A 23,969-nucleotide genomic window follows, 5' to 3' on the forward strand; every position below is an offset into this window, starting at 1 on the left:
CCTCTTCAGGATTGGGGGGTTTACTAAGCAATTGGCTGGCTTGACGTATAAGCGCCAATGACTCCTCCTCTGTCTGTGTCATCCTCCTGGGCCTTTTGCTGGCTAGGCGGAGGGGAGGGACCTGACTTTCTGTCCGACTCCTGCTGGGCCCAGCTATCTCCTGCGTGTGGCTGGTCCCGGCCTCCTCCTCCTCCATACCACTGGTCCCGGCCTCCTCCTGGGTGAGCTCATCCTGTGTAAAAAATAAATAAATAAATAAATAAAATATGTATATATTTTGAAATCATCAATCACTGACAATTTTACAGTTCTCACTTGCAAATACATTTGTCTTGAAATACAAAAGGCTATCATTTTGACACCATCATTTTTCCATCAGTTCACCAAGATTTTAGCCACATTTGTGGAAACTACTGTATCCTTATATCTAATTTAATTTGTGATGAAATCCTAGATTTGGAAGCAATTCAAACATTGAACTTTACATCATTAATATTTGAGCAATCCTAACTTTATAAACTAAAATATACCTGGCTCCAGCTGGGAGCATCAACTTCGTCCAGGAAGGAAGGGTCTGGATCTTCCTGGGGTGGCTCACCTGAGGTGGAGGGAAGGGTGGAGGGAAGGGTAGACGGAAGAGTGGAAAGTGACTGCCTGGTTTATGACGGATCATCCAGAAAATGCAGCCTGTTGTAATACCACAGCCTAGGTACATATATCTCATCTGCTGCTGCTCCTGATGTTTGGGAGTCTAGGATCTTGTTGCGCTCCCGCCTATACATGTTACGCAGGACCTGAATTTTGGAGCTCACAAACTTAAGGTCTGCCTGGGGGAGTCGGGTTTTCACAAACTTCAAAAGTGTCCCCAGTGTTTTCCTCCGGCCAGGACGGCTTGAATATAGTGGGTGCTTGTCATCCCACAGGTTCCTTTGCATCTCAAACATCTCTATGAATTTTGCCAGGAATGCCTCCTCCTTAAAGGGGTCCGGACTGTACTTTTGCATTTTTAGTTCTGAAAAAAAATAAAAAATAAAAAATTACATAAATACTAATGTCAGACCAAACGCACACTATTTATATTGTGACAATGTAGGCGAGACACACACTACACCCACACTACACCCACCCACACTACCCCCACACACACATTACCACACACACTACCCCCCCACACACCCACCCCCACCCCCCCATACACCCACCCCACCCCCACACACACACTACCACACACACCCACCCCCACACACACACTACCACACACACTACCCCCCCACACACCCACCCCCACACACACACTACCACACACACTACCCCCCCCCACACACCCACCCCCACACACACCCACACAAAACACCAACCCCACTCAATCACAAACCCACATTAAAATCAACTAACCATCCACAAGGTAAAATCCCACTATATACATTCCTAATGCAGGCCTAAAACCCTAAAAATAAAAAGAAAACCATCTTACCGGCGCGTGTATCACTCGCTGCTTCCGTTCGGCCTCGCGGTAACGCTTTATATACAGTGCATGCGTCAAGCTCCGCCTGCGTCGCCCACGTTGCCCGCCCCTGACGTTCCTTGTGACCGTATTTCCCCGCCCCTTTTACCCTCGTTCCGCTGTGGGAGAGTAGCTAGATAAAGATGGCGGACGTATTTTCTGAGAGCAGCGCGGAGGAAAGCCCTGAACCCAATACTTCCAGAGCTAGGAAGAGGTTTAAGGCCACAAACATGTCTTTCGAAGAGATGGTGGAGATGGTGGACATCTTAAGAAAAGAAGATTATGATGGGAAAAATAGCCCCTATCCCAAACCCAATATCCGGAAGGACAGAATAATGAGTACAGTAGTGAGCACTTTGGAGAACACATTTGGTGTCCGAAGAGCTAAAGATCAACTCCGCAAACGCTGGTCGGACATAAAATGCAGGGAGCCAGATCAATACAGGAGAATAAAAAAGGCGCTCAAAAAAAGTGAGTACTTTTCGCTTATCTTGACGTTCGTACCTACCCGTGGTAAATCTGGCGTATTAAACTGTCGTCTGCTTGATCGTTCGTATGACTGTACGTAAATGGCGCGTATCAGTATATGGTTTTGGTTTTTGAGTTCTTATTTCTTTTATTGTTGTTAATGATACCTTGAATTGTGACATTCAATTTAGGATCTCCTTGTGTACATATCTTTATAGCTACAACTGTTTCATCACTTTATTCAGTGTAATGTATTGTAATTAAGATATATAAGTTCCACATCTCAACTGGGGATAATTTCGTGTAGTTTGGGACATCATAGAACATTTTTTGAGATCATCACACACAGGGACTCAAGGGGATGATTCTGGTGTGTCCATCTATGAAACTTGGCTAAATGATGTAAAGTATCACAGTTTGTTTAAAGGCTAGGTTCACACTGCTGCTATGTATGAGATCGGATGTGGTTCGCACCGCACTGTAGTGCAAATCACATGTGATCTCTGTGCGATGCGATTTCAGCCATACAGGTAGTATGGCAGAATTTGCATGGCATCCGGCACAAACTTGTACAGGACCCTTTTTTTAAGCTACAGCAGAATCGGATCGCATGGGTGTTCACACCATGCGAGCCGATTCCTGTCTGAGTTTGCAGATCGCACTGCAATATGCGAACTGATCTGGGGGTGTCATTAAAGGTTTTCCCAGCAGTTTGCATAGGGTCGTGTGAACTGCCTCCGGGAGGCATGCGATGTGGGAACCCACAGTAGATTTGCAGCTTTCACGCATCACAGCAGTGTAAACCCAGCCTAAAAGGGAATTTAAATGATGTATTCAACTAGGATTTTGTAACAACTAGCTAATAATTGTACACCACTTCGAACCAATGTTTAATATTCAGATTTCTTGATTCAAATATCACTGGGCTTAAAAGTCTACCTTTTTTGGTTTGTTTCATTCTCATAGGGGAACAAAGACTCAGACATGAGTTGGAGCAGCCCAGGACCCCTCGACCTCACCAGCCTGATTGGGCAGTTAGCCCAAGCCCAGTGCCAGAGGACCCCAGCCCAGTGCCAGAGGACCCCAGCCCAGTGCCAGAGGTGGAGGTAGAAGAAGAGGTGGTGGAGGTACTCACCCCACAAAGTGAGTGTCTGACAACGCAGCTTAAGGTAAACCATTAATGCCTGCATAAGTTAACACTATTTTTTTTTTTATAAACCTTTTTTAGGTGATGATCTGGTTGTAGAAGGACAAGCCGCAGAGCCATTCACAACTGACAGCACCCAGAGGCTGATTGGGCAGATCATGGTCTGGAATGGCGAGATCGATTGCATGCGGAACCAGATCCGCAACATGCACAGGCAGTTGGACACCATTCAGCAGCAAATGAAGAACATGATCGATGTTTTGGGGAGAATCTAAGCCCCTTTTCCCTAAAATGCAAGATCATGTTCTTCATTTGCTTGCAAAAATCATTTAATGTTTTTTGAAATTTTAATTATGTTTTTTAGAGTCCAAATTTAGAAGATGCACACAGTGTGTCAACATGTGCTATGTGCCATCAGAGGATCTCAATGTACGTATTTTGTGTTTGCAACCCCTTCCTCATTCTAGTATGTGAGAGGAAGGGATTGCACCCACAAAACGCATCCATTGATCACTCATAATGGGAGATAGCACATGTTGACATTACCAATTTTTGGTGCAGATCTTCTAAATTTGGCTTTTATCCTTGTTTTATGTAAATAGTTCAACTTTTAACATCCAACAAATATGTATGTGTGTATATATCTAGATTTTTTATTCTTTTAAAAAAAAAATTCAAAAAAAAAAAAAAATATATATATATATATATATATATATATATATATATATATATATATATATATATATATATATATATATATTGTTTACTACAAAAAATCTATATTGGTTACCAAACAATTAGCAAAATAAGATATTGTTTACTACAAAAAATCTATATTGTTTACCAAAAAAACAAAACAAAAAAAAAAGGCACTTGTTTCAATGTGCACTATTACAACTTTTCTAAAAAGATATGTGTGTGTGTGTGTGTCTCCTCCTTTCAATACTCAATACCTTTTTGGGAAGTAATTTTGTGTTTTCTGTGACAAAGGACCTTATTTCCTATTGGGAAAAAATAAAAATAAAAAAACACTTTGCAATACAAATGCACTATGACAGGAATATGCAATTAGTGGAAATCCAGCTGTTAAATAACTAAAAGTCCCATGAAGCATAGCAAGACTGAAAGCTACAAGCATGAGACCCAGAGGCATGATGGACTTGTAGTTTTGCACTAGCTGCAGGTCTGCCAATTGCATATCCCTGAATTAGGAGAATGTAGGAGACAACCACCTTGAAAAGCAAACAAGAACCAAACTTAAAAATTTGATCAGACAATAGATATTTGAAGAAAAGGAAATCTTTATTGCTCAGCTGGCATTGGAATAGCCCCCCTACCATTAAAATAGGTGACATACTGGTCACGCACCTCACGTGCTGTTTGGGGGGCTAAGCCAGGATGGTCATGATCCAGCCCTGTGAGTTCTGGCATTAGTCCGGCCTCAGGCCCAATTGGCTGCAGGTAATGGGTTCCAGAATGTTTTCTTAAAAAGTTGTGTAAAATGCAGCAGCAGAGAATGACATAGTTCAGTTTGTACTCTGCCAAGTTTATTGCTGTCAAAAACAGACGGAACCGGCAATTAAAAACCCTCCTCTCCGGGGTGAGGGTCCTTTGGGGGAAGGGCTTCATCAAATGGTCACTCAGACCGAACGCTTCATCAGCGATAAAAACAAAAGGTAGACCCTCCACATTATCAGCATCTGGTGGCAAGTCCAGGCCACCAGTGATGAGACGGTGGCAGAACTCGGTCTGCCTAAACACTCCTCCGTCAGACATCCGGCCGTTCTTCCCCACATCCACATAGAGAAAGTCATATTGTGCTGACACCAGCGCCATTAACACCACACTATGGAACCCCTTATAATTCCAGTAGTAGGACCCCGAATGGGGTGGGGGCACAATCCGCACATGTTTCGCGTCGATCGCCCCTCCACAGTTGGGAAAGTCCCAACGGGCAGCGAACTGGGAAGCCACAGTCTGCCATTCCTGTGGCGTGGAAGGAAACTGGGGAGTCAAACACAGGTAAAAAAAAAAATTAGTCATTAAATAAAAACAATTCATAACAAATAAAAAAACTCAAACATTTTGGAACAGCAGTTAAACATAAATATTGAAAATGTTTTGCAGCAAAAAAAAAAAATAGACGGCCCAATTCCCAGATTACTCAGCCCTCTGATGGACCATGGGACATAAGTTATGTGGGTGAGTGGGGTGGGGGCCTAATTAATGAGTATACAATCCCTGAAACCAATTTGAGTGGGGTGGGGGCCTAATTAATGAGTATACAATCCCTGAAACCAATTTGAGTGGGGTGGGGGCCTAATTAATGAGTATATAATCCCTGAAACCAATTTGAGTGGGGTGGGGGCCTAATTAAGGAGTATACAATCCCTGAAACCAATTTGAGTGGGGTGGGGGCCTAATTAATGAGTATACAATCCCTGAAACCAATTCCAAAAGGGTGGGGGGGCAGTAAAACAGTACAATGGAGCTGACAATATGAATTAGAGAAAAGCAGTCTCGGCTGTGGGTGTATAGGGGCCCAGGATTGCATGCTGGGGACGTTAGTGAAAGCAAATATGCACGTGGGACACAAAAAGGTAAAAGCTATAAAAAAAATGACACAAAAAAAAAAATACAACAAAAAAACAATTGCATGTATTCATATAAAGGGGACATTCACAGCATATTCCTGTCATGGATATTAAAAGTCATGATGAAATTAATACAAACATACAATGCATATAATGCAATATTAAAAGAACAAACTTACCTTCATATATTCCTTCTGCAGGACCCGAATAATGGCAGAACAGGTCTCTGGAATAATGATCCCCAGAGCCTGGGGGGAGATTCCTGTAGAGAACTTGAGGTCCTGAAGGCTTCTCCCTGTCGCCAAGTAGCGCAACGTGGCGACGAGCCTCTGCTCCGGAGTGATGGCTTGCCGCATGCAGGTATCCTGCCTGCTGATATAAGGGGTCAGCAAAGCCAGCAGACGGTGAAAAACGGGGTCCGTCATCCTGAGATAATTCCTGAAATCATCAGGATTATTCTCACGGATCTCACGGAGTAAAGGCATATGCGAGAATTGGTCGCGCTGGCGCAACCAATTCTTTGTCCATGAACTCCTCCTCACCCTGTTCACAGACTGGGCTCGGGTCAAAGTATTAACCCCAACACCAAGCCCCCATATAGCACGAACTCGCGAACGAGTACGTCCGCTCTCCATGGCTTTGAAACGGTCGGCTGGATAAACAAGCTTAACTGAATGCACTGAAGAACAGCCAGACCTATGAAGAACGATCTGAAACCCAGAAACGAGCGGACCAGAAGCGCCTAACAACAGGTACCAACTGATCCACGCATACCGAAAGAAGGATACAAACCTCACAGGCAGACTGCGCCGCAGAAAACGGACAAATTAAGCTGAAGTCTGAAAAGCGCGAATCGTCTCTAACCAAACTTCTACTAACGCAAAGTCAGCAGAAGGAGCCCAAAGGGTGCTTTGCTGTGTCTTGGACTTCCTATTTCTAGTCCCGTCGTACGTGCTGTACGTCATCGCGCAAGCTTTCATTGGACTGTTTGGGTATCCGTGTGTGGTCAAGTCCGTTCAGTGGAAAGTACGACGGATTGTCCGTCGGATTGTATGACGGACTAAGTACGTCAAACAGTTCGACCGTGTGTACGCGGCATTAGTCACACAGTCGTTTTTAGACTTCAGAAAACAGGACCTGGTGGTGCACTAGAGGAATGGAGTGGGGAAACACTGAGTTCAGACACTAAACTTTCTTATTTAAAAGTCTGAAAAACATATATTGAATATTAAAATAGGAGCCAACAAGTGTAAAAAGAAACTTCTAAATAGGCAAGAGGAAATTAGAATTTTGTAAGCATGTCTACAAAATCCCGGATTCTTCGATGTAAAGCAGTGGCAGCCTCCTTTATTTGCACCAGCTCCTTCAAACAATGCACCATATTTGCACTCATTTGGTCAATTGTGCATCTTGGAAGATCATGACCTAGTAAGAAGACAAAAAGGGATTAAGGGACCGATAGTCAAGTGGCCGAGGCACTACATAATGAGTTATGGTCAAGTTACTAGTCAAATTCAGGAAATACTTACCAACCCAGTCTATTGTTGCTTGCAACCTGCTTGCCCTTCAGACCAGGGGCGGATCCAGAGCCTAGTCTCGGGAGGGGCACTGCTAGAAAATATGTTTTTTGGGGGGCAATTTATCGGGGAAATGACTGGTATTGTCGCTTCAATCATCACGGCACCATGATTGTTATGGTGTCAGAATGATTGAAGCGTATTATTTCTATTATTACATTGTAATATAAAAATAAATGGTTCAACTCACCATAATACAGAATCAGTGGGAGCCCTAAGGGTGTCACTTTCCACGTCATTTGCCACACACTGCACATTGTCACAAAATGCGTATTGTCACTTGCCACGTCACCTGCCACACATTGTGGATTGTCACTTGCCACGTCGCCTGCCACACATTGCGGATTGTCACTTGCCACGTAGCCTGCCACACATTTTGGATTGTCACTTGCCACATAGCCTGCCACACATTGTGGATTGTCACTTGCCACATAGCCTGCCACACATTGCGGATTGTCACTTGCCACGTCGCCTGCCACACATTGCGGATTGTCACTTGCCACGTCGCCTGCCACACATTGCGGATTGTCACTTGCCACGTAGCCTGCCAAACGTTGTGGATTGTCACTTGCCACGTAGCCTGCCACACATTGCGGAATGTCACTTGCCACGTAGCCTGCCACACATTGCGGATTGTCACTTGCCACATAGCCTGCCACACATTGCGGATTGTCACTTGCCACATAGCCTGCCACACATTGAGGATTGTCACTTGCCACGTAGCCTGCCACACATTGCAGATTGTCACTTGCCACGTCACCTGCCACACATTGCGGATTGTCACTTGCCACGTAGCCTGCCACATATTGCGGATTGTCACTTGCCACGTAGCCTGCCACACATTGTGGATTGTCACTTGTCACGTAGCCTTCCACACATTGCAGATTGCCACTTGCCACATAGCCTGCCACACATTGCGGATTGTCACTTGCCACATAGCCTGTCACACATTGCGGATTGTCACTTGCCATTTCACCTGCCACACATTGCGGATTGTCACTTGCCACGTCACCTGCCACACATTGCGGATTGTCACTTGCCACGTAGCCTGCCACACATTGCAGATTGCCACTTGCCACTAAGCCTGCCACACATTGCAGATTGTCACTTGCCATGTTGCCTGCTACACGTTGTGGATTGTCACTTGCCACGCCACCTGCTACACATTGCGGATTGCCACTTGCCACTAAGCCTGCCACACATTGCAGATTGTCCTTTGCCATATCGCCCTGCCACACGTTGCGGATTGTCACTTGCCATGTCGCCTGCCACACGTTGCGGATTGTTCCCAGAGTGAAGTTAGGCAGCAGAGAGATAATGTAATCTTTCTGCTGCCCACTGATTCCCGCACATTGAGGGCGGAACTGCAGAGATGCAGGGAAGTGAGAGATGATGTCATCTCCCTGCTCCCCTGCTCGAACACTGAGCCGCCCAGCTGTCCCAACCTCACCCGCCCGCGCTTTCACCCGCTGAGCTGCCCGCCCGGAACAACAACCGTGGAACCGCTCGCGGGGTGTCAGACACGGAGCCGCCCGCCCACTATGACACCCGCAGAACCGACCACGGGCTGTCACCAGCGGAGCCTCCCGCCCAGAACGACACCCGCGGAACCTCCTGCGGGCTGTCAGACACGGAGCCGCCCGCCCAGAATGACACCCGCAGAACCGACCACGGGCTGTCACCTGTGGAGCCTCCCGCCCAGAACGACACCCGCGGAACCTCCTGCGGGCTGTCACTCGCGGAGCTGACCGCCCGATCACCCGCATTCTCGGAGGGGGCAATTGCCTTGTTGCCCCCCCCTGGATCCGCCCCTGCTTCAGACACCTACACTACTAGGAATGTACACACTGCAACTACTCAGAAATCTTGGCCCTGGTGCCTGGGTCTCCAAAACTCGGGTACCTAGCAAAAATGACAGTTCCTTACACCTCTTCCTTCTACATGCTAATGTTAAGGCACTACATACTTTGCTAAAGTGTGGAGTCAGTGTTTTGTTTGTTCAGCTATGCACTCAACATGTAGACACATTTGAAGCCAGATTCCAAGAATACTTATTTCATTTATTATTTTATTTCAGGTGCTTATATAGCGCCATCAATTTACGCAGCACTTTACATATATTTTACATTCACATCAGTCCCTACCCTCAAGGAGCGTACAATCTAAGGTCCCTAACTCACATTCATACATACTAGGGACAATTTAGACAGGATCCAATTAACCTACCAGCATGTCTTTGAGTGTGGGAGGAAACCGGAGTACCCGTACGCAGGAACAGGGAGAACATGCAAACTCCAGGCAGGTAGTGTTGTAGTTGGGATTCAAACCAGCGACCCTTCTTACTGTTAGGTGAAAGTGCTATCCACTACACCACTGTGCCGCCCATATGCTTACTTGCGCAAACAAGAGACTCCCGAATACTTTATTCCTCTTCGGGGTCACTTTGCCCCTCAGTGTGACTTGCATCCACAACAGACAGTTCTGTGCTGGATCCAGGAGTCAGATCCCATGTCTCCAAACCATCATCCTGGGTGAGTGGACCACACTCACTTTCCTCTAAAAAAGAAACAATACACCATTCATTAACCACTTGAGACCCGCGCTATAGCCAAATGACGGCTACAGCGTGGACCTCCTTTGCCGGGACTACGTCTATTGACGTCGTCCCGTGCATGAGTGGCCTGCGCGCCCCCTGAGGGGCGCGCGCGGCGCGCTCTGTGATCGGCGAGTCTGTGAGACTCGCCTGATCACGGATCCGAGCAAGGGGTCGATCCCGACCCCTTACCACATGATCAGCTGTCAGCCAATGACAGCTGATCATGTGATACAACAGAGCCGGTAATCAGCTATTATTCCTCCTCGTGCTGACAGCGCGAGGAGAAAAAAAAGAGCCGATCACCGGCGGCCGTGATCGGAACATCAGTCCCGATCATGGCCAGCTTACCAGTGCCCACCTGCCCCCCTCAGGAATAAATAAGGGCCCCCCCCGTAAGTGCCACCCAGCAGTGCCCACAGTGCCACCCAGCAGTGCCCACAGTGTCACACATCAGTGCCCACAGTGCCACACATCAGTGCCCACAGTGCCACCCACAATCTGCCTCAACAACGGTGCTGCACCCCAGTGCCACATATCCGTTCCCATCAGTGTCATCTACCAGTGCCCATCAGTGCCGCCCATCAGTGCCCAGCAGTGCCACCTATCAGAGCCACCTATCAGTGCCCATCAGTCCCATCTATCAGTGGTACCTATTGGTGCCCCTTAGTGCCACCCATCCGTGCCACCCATCCGTGCCATCTTATCTGTGCCCATCGGTGCCACCTTATCTGTGCCTATCGGTGCCACCTTATCTGTGCCTATTAGTGCCGCCTTAACTATGCCTATCAGTGCCCACCAGTGCAGCCTATCAGTGCCCACCAGTGCAGCCTATCAGTGCCCACCAGTGCAGCCTATCAGTGCGCCTCATCCGCGCACTTCAATGAAGGAGAAAAATGACCTGTTTGCAAAATTTTATAACAAACTATTAAACATGATTTTTTTTTTTTTTTTGCATTTTTTTGTTTGTTTAGCAAAAAATAAAACTCCCAGCTGTAATTAAATACCACCAAAAGAAAGCTCTATTTGTGGGAAAAAAAATGATAAAAATTTCATTTGGGTCCAGTGTTGTATGACCGCGCAATTGTCATTCAAAGTGCATCAGCGCTGAAAGCTGAAAATTGGACTGGGCAGGAGGGGGGTTTAAGTGCCCAGTAAGCAAGTGGTTAAAAGCCACCCCTAGTCCCATCTGTTTCTAGCATGCATTTTGCTACATTAGTTGACCAACCTTGCTCCCAGGAAGGGATCCGTCCACTGATAAGATCCATCATTTGGCGTGCAGTACTGAGGTCCACCGGCAGGTGTCCCCTGGCAGTTTGTAACTGTCAGGGGAGACATTACCTGCTGGTGTTATGTCATCATCATCATCCACCAGCAGGTTTGTAACTGTCAGGGGAGACTTTACCTTCTGGTGTTATGTCATCATTGGGCCACAGTACTGGAGTCCACCAGCGGATGGATCCTGGCAGTAGGGAGCAGACAACACTTTCTGTGCTCAGGTGTTACATGAGGACAATTACTGGCAGTCTCTAAATACCCGGCAAGCCCTCACATGCTTGCCTTGGTATCTCTCTCCATGTGCCCTGATCTTGCTGCCTGTATCCTAACCTTGAGCCCTGCATCCGACCCGACCCAACCTGATCTTTCCTGATCCCTGTCCCGAGCCCATCCTGGACCTGTCCCTCCTGCTTACCTGATTACCTTGGATCCCTGCTCTGCAGCCCATCCATCCACCCTGTGGTTTCCCATCCTTACTCATCTGTTGATCTCCCTGTGTATGACCTTGGCCTGGCTTCTGTTTACGATTTCAGTTCATTTTACAGAGGGCAACCACTGGACAAGTGCCAACATTGAAAAAGTCCTGAAGTTGCTCCCCACCCCTCTTGTCTCCTATGGGATAGGGGATTAGGGATGGTCGAACGGTTTGCCCGGCGGTCGTTTCGCGGCAAATTTTGGCTGTTTGCCGTCCGCCCGATCGGCGGACTACCGTGTTTACTGTGTAAAAGAACTTTGACCTATGATGACACATCCATCATGGGGTACAGGACAGCCAATTGAGACATTACAGCACATGGACACTTGGACATTCCCCCTAACTTATAAATAGACCCGATCCGGCGGCCATTTTACATTCTTTTGTATGTCACTATAGGGAGAGGTTGCTGTGTGGAGCAGGGAGAGACTTCAGTGACCCAAATCGCTAGCTATTAGGTCCACAAAAGTTCTTTTCAGGACTGGTATGGTATAGGTGTTAGGTGTAGTTCAGGATATAGGTTTGAGGCACGGCTGTGCTAGTGATTGTTGCAGCAGCCTGTCTTTTGTCAGTGTAGAGAGAGGGACAGGACGCTGTGTGCAACAGGGACAGTCAGTTTAATCATTAGCTGTTACTATTAGGTCCACAAAAGTCCTTTTCAGGACTGGTATGGTAAAGTAGTACAGGATATAGTTTTGAGTGCTATTCAAGTTATTGTTCCAGCAGCCTGTGTTTTGTCAGTTTAAATAGGGACAGGCAGGAAGCTGTGTGTGGCAGTGAGGGACAGTCAGTTTAATCAGTAGCTGTTATGCCGCGTACACACGAGCGGACTTTTCAACATCCAAAGTCCAACGGACTGAGTCCGTCAGACTATTCGATCGTGTGTGGGCTGCAACGGACTTTTGACTCGCCAAAGTCCGAAGGACTTTAGAATATGGAACATGCTTCAAATTTTCCCGACGGAACTCCGCCGGACCCGGGTCCCTTCGAAAACTCCGCTCGTGTGTATGCTATTCCGACGGACTAAAACCGACGCTAGGGCAGCTATTGGCTACTGGCTATGAACTTCCGTATTCGAATCCAGTCGTACGTCATCACGTTCGAATCCGTCGGAGTTTAGTGTGATTGTGTGTGGCCAAGTCCGCTCCGCCGAAAAGTCAGTCGGAACTCCGGCAGAACTCCGACGGAACTCCTTCGGAAGTCTGTCGGACATAAGTCCTCTCGTGTGTACAGGGCTTTACTATTAGGTTCACAAAGGTTCTTTTCAGGACTGGTATGGTAATAGGCTTGTACACGTATAATATTCTTTCTTCCAAATACAGAAAGAATATTATACTTGACTGCTGCCCTTCTGCTGCAGTAGTCCTTTATGAGTATAGGGACTGAGGTACAGTCTGCTAATCATTCACAACCTACTAGTTCCACAAAGGTCCTTATAAGGACTGGTAAGGTATAGGGTACTACAGTAAATAGGGTTGAGTGAGGTACAGTCTGCTATTCCTTAAGGACTGGTATAGGTCCACAATATATAGGGTTGAGGTGCACTACTGCTGACTGCTGCCCTATACTGCAGCAGTCCTTTATCAGTATAGGGACTGAGGTACAGTCTGCTAATCATTCACAACCTACTAGTTCCACAAAGGTCCTTATAAGGACTGGTAAGGTATAGGGTACTACAGTAAATAGGGTTGAGTGAGGTACAGTCTGCTATTCCTTAAGGACTGGTATAGGTCCACAATATATAGGGTTGAGGTGCACTACTGCTGACTGCTGCCCTTCTGCTGCAGTAGTCCTTTATGAGTATAGGGACTGAGGTACAGTCTGCTAATCATTCACAACCTACTAGTTCCACAAAGGTCCTTATAAGGACTGGTAAGGTATAGGGTACTACAGTACATAGGGTTGAGTGAGGTACAGTCTGCTATTCCTTAAGGAATGGTATAGGTCCACAATATATAGGGTTGAGGTGCACTACTGCTGACTGCTGCCCTTCTGCTGCAGTAGTCCTTTATGAGTATAGGGACTGAGGTACAGTCTGCTAATCATTCACAACCTACTAGTTCCACAAAGGTCCTTATAAGGACTGGTAAGGTATAGGGTACTACAGTACATAGAGTTGAGTGAGGTACTGACTGCTAATCCTTAAGGACTGGTATAGGTCCACAATATATAGGGTTGAGGTGAACTACTGCTGACTGCTGCCCTATTCTGCAGCAGTCCTTTATCAGTATAGGGACTGAGAGTTTTGTCACAGGGTCATTTAAAAAATGACAGGCAGAGGAAGAGGCAGGCCCTTCCGCAGGGGTGGCAGGTGTAGGGCAGGAGCAACAGGCTTGAGCCAAAGTGGGAAGTTGCAGAAAGTGCGTTCAATTACTTTAAAGGACGCACCAGACTTGGTTGAGTGGCTCACTCAGCCTTACTCTTCTGCACCCTCCTCATCCTCTCAATCTGCACCCTCTTCTTCACTCTCTGCTATGTGCACCCCCAAAGACACTACCACCAACAACACCACCACGACCACATACCTTCCGCTTGAGTCACAGGAATTATTTTCCAATCCATATCAAGACATTTCTGATGCGTAGCCACTCTTGGCATTGGATCAGGAAGAGGAGGTAACAACAACCGCCACTCAGCAGTCTGACCACAGTACCCAGATCAGCCCAAGGAGGAGGTTGGTCCCCAATGTTGCTGCCTACTCCGAGATCTCTACTTATAGCGGTGGGGAAGGTGACGTTGATGATGACGTGTCTAGTGATGAGAGGAAGAGGAGGGGAGTTCAGAGGGAGATATGGACCAGCAGATAGGGAGGAGAAGCAGGAATAACTTACAGTGCACAGGAGGGACAATGCAGACTGCTAATGTATCAGGAGCGAGTCATCGACCATGTACGGTCACATCTGGCGCTCCCAGGACGCCAGCACATGGCTCCGCAGTGTGGGCTTTTTTTAACCTGTCCGCTGCTGACAATAGCGTTGCCATCTGCAATCTTTGCAGTCAACGCATTAGTCGCGGTAAGCCCAACACTCACCTAGGGACGACCGCCTTAAGAAGGCACATGAGCAGCCATCACCGAGCCCAGTGGGAGCAACGGAACACACAAAGCCACACTCCAGGCTCTCATCGTCCAGCCTTGTGTTCTACTTCTCCTTCTCCTCTCTCCTCACAATTGTCCTCCACTCCACCTTCCATCACGCCAAGCTCACGTTTTTCTGCAAAAAGGCAGGCTTCCGTGGGCCTAATGTTCGAGCGTAAAAAAATGATGACGCCGGAATAACCCTCTTGCCCAACGGTTGGCGGCTGGCTTGTCGGAACTGATAGCCCACCAACTACTGCCATATAAACTGGTGGACTCGGAGGCCTTTCGAAAATTTGTGGCCATTGGAACACCACAATGGAAGGTCCCAGGAAGGAAGTATTTCTCACAGAAGGGCATCCCAGAGCTATATGGCCATGTTCAGCGGCAAGTGAATGTATCTCTGGCACACAGTGTCGGTGCCAAGATACATCTGACCACAGACACGTGGTCTAGCAAACACGGGCAGGGAAGGTATATCACTTTTACTGCCCACTTGGTGAACCTTCTGACGGCCGTCAAGCATGTAACCCGTGGCACCCGTGTAGATTTGGTTTTACCGCCACCGATTGCATGCAGGCCTGGCTCTTCTTCTCCTCCTCCTACTCCATCCTCCTCCCTCTCCTCCTCAGCTGACTCCTCCTTTTCCGCTGCTAGCGTCTCTTCCACTGCACCGCCCAAGCTCCCCAGAACCTATTCGACATGCCAGGTGAGACGTTGCCATGCCGTGCTGCGTCTGTTGTGCCTGGAAGCCAAGAGCCACACTGGCCCGGCACTCCTTTCAACTTTGCATTCACAGGCAGATCAGTGGCTAACACCGCTCAATTTAACAGTTGGTAAAGTGGTGTGTGACAACGGTGCAGCCATTTGATGAGATCACCAAACTGGTCAGTCCCAGCCATGGCGCCATCAGTGACATGGTTCCTTATGCTTTCTTTATGGAGCGTGCATTGCGTCGTGTCATTGATCAAGCTGTGGAGGAGCAGGAGCGGGAAGATGAGGAAGTCGCAATGCTGGATGAATTCCCAGGGGGGGCTACTCTATCTGAGACAAGTGAACAACAGGAGTCTGAAGAGGAGTCAGAGGAGGATGGTGGGGGGGCGGATGAGGAGGAGCAAGAAGAGCATGCTTTAAACCTTTCTGGGATCCCTGTTGTTGTGCGTGGATAGGGAGAGGAGAATGAAGAGGACGACATTATCCTGGATGATGAGCAGGAGCCAAGCCACCACACTGCTTCCAGTTTAGTGCAAATGGGGGCCTTCATGCTCCAGTGTTTTAATATGGACCGCCGTATAAAAAGCATAAGGGTCAAGGACCAGTACTAGGTGACAACGTACTTAGACCCCTGGTACAAACACAAAATGGTGGAAATGTTACCGCCGTCACAGAGGTCTGTCAGAATGGAGCACTTCCAGGCCTTGCTTCGAGAAATGCCGCATTCTGCTTTTGCGTGCACTGGCAGAGGAGCAATTCCCACTCCCAGAGAAGGAGTTGCGGGTACCAATCCAACAGCACCTGCAAGAAGAGGTCAGTTTGAAGATGTGTTGGTGACTTCGGATATGAGGTCATTCTTTCAGCCGACCCATTGACAGGTGTCATCCGGATCCAGCATCAGGGAACGCCTAGACCGTCAGGTGTCCGACTACGTCGGGTTAACGGCCGATGTGGACGCTCTGAGGAGTGATGAACCCCTGGACTACTGGGTGGGCAGGCTTGACCTCTGGCCAGGGCTTGCCTAATTTGCAATCGAACTGTTGGCTTGCCGCTCGTCCAGTGTCCTGTCCGAAAGGACGTTCAGCACAGCAGGGGGGATCGTGACCGATAAGCGTACTCGCCTAGCTCACGACAGTGTTAACTACCTCACATTTCTAAAAATGATTGAGGCATGGATCTCGGACGAATTCAACACATGTGACCAGTAGACCATGTATATGTCTATAAATGATTTTTTTAATCGAGCACACAGACCTTCTTTCTTCATTTGGCTCACTTCCTTGTCCAAAAAAAGCACACCGTACTATATGCCTGTACCCTCCTGTTTGAAGAGGTTGAGCGGTGTCATATTTCTACTGGGGCTGCTTAGTATGAGGGGCTCCCACCATCCCTGTGCTGTGCTGACTTCCTCCTGGGGCTGTACCTCTGCTGTGCATATTATGAGGGGCCCCCACCATCCTTGGGCTATGCTCATTATGAGGGGCTCCCACCATCCCTGTGCTTACTTCCTCCTGGGGCTGCTTATTATGAGGGGCTCCCACCATTCCTGTGCTGTGCTGACTTCCTCCTGGGGCTGTACCTCTGCTGTGCATATTATGAGGGGCTCCCACCATCCCTGTGATATGCTCATTATGAGGGGCTCCCACCATCCCTGTGCTATGCTCATTATGAGGGGCTCCCACCATCCCTGTGCTGTGCTGACTTCCTCCTGGGGCTGCTTATTATGAGGGGCTCCCACCATCCCTGTGCTGTGCTGATTTCCTCCTGGGGCTGCTTATTATGAGGGGCTCCCACCATCCCTGTGCTGTGCTGACTTCCTCCTGGGGCTGTACCTCTGCTGTGCATATTATGAGGGGCTCCCACCATCCCTGTGCTATGCTCATTAGGAGGGGCTCCCACCATCCCTGTGCTGTGCTGACTCCCTCCTGGGGCTGCTTATTATGAGAGGCTCCCACCATCCCTGTGCTATGCTGACTTCCTCCTGAGGCTGCTTACGGTGCAGGTGTCAGTGCTGTATATCACGGTGCTGGTGTCAGTGCTGTATATCACGGTGCTGGTGTGAGTGCTTTATGTCACGCTGCTGATGTCAGTGCTCTCTATCACGGTGCTGGTCTCAGTGCTGTATATCACGGTGCTGGTGTCAGTGCTTTATGTCACGCTGCTGATGTCAGTGCTCTCTATCACGGTGCTGGTGTCAGATCACTCTATCACGGTGCAGGTGTCATTGCTGTATGTCATGCTGCTGATGTCAGTGCTCTCTATCACGGTGCTGGTGTCAGATCACTCTATCACAGTGCAGGTGTCATTGCTGTATGTCACGCTGCTGGTGATCATCTCCTGCACCCTCTTCTTTGCCTACCCTGACCTTCACTCGCCTCCATTGTCTCAAGAGTCCTGAATTGTTAGAATTTCACATATAAAAAAAGAATGCTTGTAGTTGTCGATCCCAGATTCACCTCATACATGTGTTATGTCATTGGCCATGTGGTGGGACTATGTTTGCACAGCTAGTTATTATTTTGTGGCTGCAAATTTGACCTGTAGGTTTGCAAAGTTCGCCTCCCATTGAAGTCAATGGGGCCCGCCGCAAACGTTACGGTTCGCGAACTATCTGCCGCATTCGCGGTCCGCATTCGCGAAACATCCTGTCGGAAGTTCGTCCATCACTATAGGGGATATATGATGATCATTCTAGCAGGCGTGACTCTGTGTAACTGTGATGCCCGGAACCTCTCCTCTAGCCATGTCTTCACTGGCAAGGCTGCATTAATGGGCACTGATGAGCCAGGCAGAAACCAGAAAGTGTTCTTCACCCTTTAAGTTCTGCCCTAAGCCCATGGTCTTTGGCCCACCTAGAATCACCCTTGTCGTGGCTAAATTAGTTTGTTTGAAGTTGTCATTTATTTTTTTGGTGGGAAGATGGCCTTGTTGCCTCCCCTGTTTGGGCACGAGTTAGAGTAGCCTCCCTTCGCCCCTTCTGGTGAGTTGGCTGTTGCCTAATTCTTTGTGCCTCTCTGTTGAAAGAAGAGAGAAATATTATGTCCAAAAACAAAGAAATATCAAAAAACTGAACAAACTAACAATGTTCATATCTGCTTTATATTTTACTTCATGTTTAAAATAACAATTCAGACAAAGATTAGAGAAAACATTATATATAATTCTCTTGAGCTACTTGAATAATGCAAATATACAGACAGCTAATTTACACATACCCATATTGGTTAGACCTGTACTGGGAGCTACCCTGTCTCTGGGAAGGTCTAGAGTCTAGACTACTCAAATAAAATCTTGAGGAAGGCAGCGTTGGAGAAACTGCTTGAGTTGGTGAAGCCAGTGTACCCCAGGGCAGACATCAACTATGTCTAGATCAAAATCTCGAACCTGACGAGTACTTCTAAAAGGGAGCTCAACAAGGTTATGGATTTAGAGATCTGGAGTATCAGCAGATGACATATATGTCCCTAGGCTGTGGTATTAACACAGCCTGGGGTTTTTGTCCAACCTGACAGAACCCAGGCATTCTCTGGCTACACTCCCTTCGACATCTGCTGAGGCCACAGCTCCAGAGATCCACCCAGGTCCTGCTGCACAGGATGAAGACATGGACATGCCCAGCTTGACCCAGGTATAGCAATGGTGAACATATTTATATCCAAAAATACATTGATGATAACTAGACATTATTGTTAAAATATTTCTGCCTTAACAAAGTGGTTTCCATATCAATGGATAGTAGTGAACAAAAGTGATTTGTACAAGAATTGAAAATGCTGGGGTCAGAATGATAGTCTTTTCTATTTGTCCACATTCAATTTGCAACAGTGAGGAGAACAAAAGTGTGTGTGCTTGATGACCAAACCCTAAAAAAGATTCTGATTATGTCCCTTTTTCATACACAGGAAAGTGTCAGTCAGGAGGAGCCCGTGGCCAGCAGCCAGAGTCCCAGATCCCTCCCCTATGCCCTCCTGCTAAAAGAGCCAGAAAGAGCAGGAATCTGGACGAGGCCACAGCTGCCTTCCTCTGCCAGGCTACTACTGCCATCAGGACAGACCCAGATGAGGCTGAGAGATTTGGTGACTGACAATAAATTAAGGCAGAAGGATGGTGAGTAAAGGAGCAGGTGTGAGGAACTAATCCTGCAGCTCCCGAACAAAGGGGTGAGGGGCCAAATGAAAGAAAACACACATACCTGTGTGATTTTGTGGCCCCACATCCACCACCGCCACATCCACCACCTCCACAGCCACCCCACCAACTATAGCAGCATGGAGGACAGTAGCAATACCAGCCACAAGACCCCAACAAGGCCACAAGACTGGGGATTTTCAGCCCTTCACCAATTATTAATTTCCCTTTTCTTTATTTTTTCTTTTTTTTTGGAATAGTGATTTTATTTGTTATATTTTCTATATTTTTGTATGCATAGAATGCACTTTTTTGTTTTAACTCTTTATATTTCTGGGGCAGCACAGTGGTGTAGTGGTTAGCACTCTCACCTAGCAGTAAAATTGGTCACTGGTTCAAATCCCAACCACGACACTACCTGCCTGGAGTTTGCATGTTCTCCCTGTGCCTGCGTGGGTTTCCTCCCGCACTCCAAAGACATGCAGGTAGGTTAATTGGCTTCTGTCCAAAATTGGCCCTAGTATATGAATGGGGACATTGGATTGTGGGCTCCTTGAGGGTAGGGACTGATGTGAGTGATCAATGTACAGGGATAGGGAAAATTGTAGACACTCACTCAGGTTGAACTGGATGGACTGGTGTCTTTATTCAACCTTACTAACTATGTAACTATGTAATTTGTATGGCAGATAGCATTTCTAATTATTTTTTTTATTTTTTAATGCACAATAAAAAAAATGTGTAGAAGAATACTTGGCTATGTGTTTTAGTTCAAATGACAGTTTGGGAGTAGGCAGTTACATGTAAAAAAATACAAGGTAAAATTAACAAGGGACAACAACATAGTTATATCTTTGATCTTAAAAACTATGGGATAATGGTGCTGTGGTAACTTGCACAAAAAAAAAAAACAACTAGCATAATAATATTATTCTTGATATCACTAGAAAAAAAGCCTTTGGAAATACATTTGGCAGAACCCCATCAGTATCACCAGTAAAGCTGCTTCATTATTATCCCATTAAAGAAGAAGAGAATGTGCACTGCATTTAGATATTTCATAATTTCACGAATGTTAATTCTCCATTACGAACTCTAGTTCATGTAACTTCGACCCCTGATGAAGTCACGTGATCGTGACACCACATGTAGGGAAGGAAAGGCACTCAGACTGACGTTGGCAGACGAGCTCGCCGCTCATAGGAAATAAGTTCACTGTTTACATATGTTTGTGAGTACCCCTTTGCTGTTGTTTTAATAAACGCTACTTGTGTTTTAAATACTACACTATCCGGAATCCCCCTTCTTTTTATCACTCTACTTTATATGAGGATTAAAGACGAATATTTACCATATTGGTCCAGGAAACAACTATCCCAGGCATATATATATATATATATATATATATATATATATATATGCGGTTACCTCATTGCCGTAAGGTAAGAGGCCCCTTTTATTGGTGTGTATCTTTGCACCAAGAGGAGATGTGTACCGTTCCAGAACATTTTTTGCACATTTGAATGCTTATTTGCACAAAGGAAGAAAACTATCAATTGTATTACTAGATTTTAATTTTCTGCACATTTGGAACTTGGTTGGACTTTATGATAGACTTGCAGCTTACACAATTGAAGATTTGCGCCTATGTGTTTGTTGTTTGCACCTTTGCACAGGCTGTTTGCACATATTGCTTTATTTGCTATTTTGCACAATTGTCACTTTTGCACATTGTTTTTCACTACTGCGAATTGTATATTTTACAGTGGTATTAGCAATTTATTTATGCACTTTGCACTGCCCTGACTACTGTTTGGAATTCATCTTTTAATTTATTTTATTTTACGATTTTTTATTCACATTGTTGATTTATCCCTATTGAAATTTCCTATATACTGCTACCTTTAGCAGTGACATTTTTTTTCACTTTGTTGGGAACAGCGCAGCACCACCTTTCTTTGATTCACACAAAATATTGACACTTTAGGCCCAATTTGGACATTTTCACTTAGGGGTGTACTCACTTTTGTTGCCAACAGTTTAGACATTGTTGCCAACAGTTTAGACATTGTGTTGAGTTATTTTGAGGGGGACAGCAAATCTACACTGTTATACAAGCTGTACACTCACTACTTTACATGGTAGCAAAGTGTAATTTATTCAGTGGTGTCGCATGATAAGTATTAACAAAATAAAAAAAATATTAACAAAAATGGGAGGGGTGTACTCACTTTTGTAAGATACTATATATATATATATATATATATATATATATATATATATATATATATATATATATATATCAAATATACTGTCCACAACACCACACCAACACTACACATGGCCGCTATGTAAGCAGCCTTATATAGTGTGGGGCATGGACATTTGACCAATTAGGGCTCTCTCAGCAGAGAGCACTTTGATTGGCCAATGCTTTGGGCAATCCTCATACAGCAATCTTGCAGTGCATTATCGGGCATTCCACGCCACTCAAATTTCCCGCTAATGCCCCATAATGTTTGCTGTTCGGCGAACAGGCGAACACCCTAGTTGCCATGCAGATCATCTTAGGCCGCGTACACACGGGCGGACTGTTCGCCCAACCTTGTCCGCTGAACAGTGTTTGGGCGGACAGTCCACTCGTGTGTGGGCTTTCAGCGGACAGTTTCAGCGGACAGTTTGACGGACAAAGTCTTTCGGAAATTCCAAAAAACTGTCCGCTGAAACTGTGTTTGAGCGGACAGTCCGCCCGTGTGTAGGCTACTTTCGAAATGAGCAAACTGTTCCCGCTCGGAGGGAAGTCTGCTCATTTCGAGGTAGGCGGGGCCCGCGACGGAGACGTTGCGGGCTCCGCTGCCTGGAATGGGCTTAAAGGGGAACCCCAACGCCGAAAAAAATCGGCGTGGGGGTTCCCCCAAAGTCCACAACAAACCCTTGTCCGAGCACGCTACCCGGCCGGCCAGGAAAGGGGGGCGAGCGAGCGCGCCCCCCCTCCTGAGCCGTACCAGGCCGCGTGCCCTCAACATGGGGGGTGCCTTGGGGAAGGGGGGGCCGCGCGGCCCCCCCACCCCAAAGCACCTTGTCCCCATGTTGATGAGGACAAGGGCCTCTTCCCGACAACCCTGGCCGTTGGTTGTCGGGGTCTGCGGGCGGGGGGCTTATCGGAATCCGGGAGCCCCCTTTAAGAAGGGGGCCCCCGGATACCGGCCCCCCACCCTATGTGAATGAGCATGGGGTACAATGTACCCCTACCCATTCACCTGTGAAATAAAGTACAAAAAAAAAACACAACACAGAGAAAAAATATTTTATTGCACAGCTCCGGGGGTCTTCCGTCTTCGGGGGTCTTCTCGCCGGACTCCTCCGCTATCTTCGTGTAGCTCTTTTACTAGCGGAGGAGTCCGGCTTTCTTCCTCCCCGCCGCCGGCCTCTTCTCCCGACTTCGGGGGTCTTGTCCCCCTCTTCGGTTCTTCTGCCGGGCCACCGCGCCTTCTTGTAGCTCTTTTACAGGCGGTGGCCCGGTCTTCTGTCGCCGCCGTCACCGCCGCCGCCTTCCGTTCTTCTGTCGCCGCCTTCCGTTCTTGTTCTTCTTCTTGTTCTTCTTCTTCTTCTCCAGGAGATGTTGACACGTCGCTCTCTCCGGCCGGAATGCCAGAGCCGCGCTGTGCGGTCACTTATATAGTGACAATGGGGCGGTGTCACATGGTATATGTCACATGGGTTGGTCACATGGTGACCCCGCCCCCTTACGATGTCATAGTCCCCATGTGACATCAACCCATGTGACCAACCCATGTGACATATACCATGTGACACCGCCCCATTGTCACTATATAAGTGACCGCACAGCGCGGCTCTGGCATTCCGGCCGGAGAGAGCGAAGTGTCAACATCTCCTGGAGAAGAAGAAGAAGAACAAGAAGAAGAACAAGAACGGAAGGCGGCGACAGAAGAACGGAAGGCGGCGGCGGTGACGGCGGCGACAGAAGACCGGGCCACCGCCTGTAAAAGAGCTACAAGAAGGCGCGGTGGCCCGGCAGAAGAACCGAAGAGGGGGACAAGACCCCCGAAGTCGGGAGAAGAGGCCGGCGGCGGGGAGGAAGAAAGCCGGACTCCTCCGCTAGTAAAAGAGCTACACGAAGATAGCGGAGGAGTCCGGCGAGAAGACCCCCGAAGACGGAAGACCCCCGGAGCTGTGCAATAAAATATTTTTTCTCTGTGTTGTGTTTTTTTTTGTACTTTATTTCACAGGTGAATGGGTAGGGGTACATTGTACCCCATACTCATTCACATAGGGTGGGGGGCCGGTATCCGGGGGCCCCCTTCTTAAAGGGGGCTCCCGGATTCCGATAAGCCCCCCGCCCGCAGACCCCGACAACCAACGGCCAGGGTTGTCGGGAAGAGGCCCTTGTCCTC

The sequence above is a fragment of the Lithobates pipiens genome, unplaced genomic scaffold, assembly GCF_037356315.1.
Source record: "Lithobates pipiens isolate NorthernLeopardFrog02 unplaced genomic scaffold, aLitPip1_a1.2 Scaffold_1, whole genome shotgun sequence".
Classification (NCBI taxonomy): domain Eukaryota; kingdom Metazoa; phylum Chordata; class Amphibia; order Anura; family Ranidae; genus Lithobates; species Lithobates pipiens.